A 247-nucleotide genomic window follows, 5' to 3' on the forward strand; every position below is an offset into this window, starting at 1 on the left:
ACCTGAAGGCATTAAAAAGCTTTTAACATAAATCAGTCTGACAGAATTTCAGTTTTATGGTGAACGATCCTTCAAATGACGTTATCCAGCTGAACTTTATTTAGCATGAAGTGAATACTGACCTCTGTTGGTCAAATGGAGAAATTATCTTAATCCAAAATTAGCAATTATAGCTCCTGCTCCTGAGCATGTTCGTTTTAGAGTTGTCAAATGATTAATCGCATCCAAAATAAAAGTTTTTGTTTAC

The sequence above is a fragment of the Sinocyclocheilus grahami genome, unplaced genomic scaffold (genome assembly GCF_001515645.1).
Source record: "Sinocyclocheilus grahami isolate Dianchi unplaced genomic scaffold, SAMN03320097.WGS_v1.1 scaffold7242.1, whole genome shotgun sequence".
NCBI lineage: Eukaryota > Metazoa > Chordata > Actinopteri > Cypriniformes > Cyprinidae > Sinocyclocheilus > Sinocyclocheilus grahami.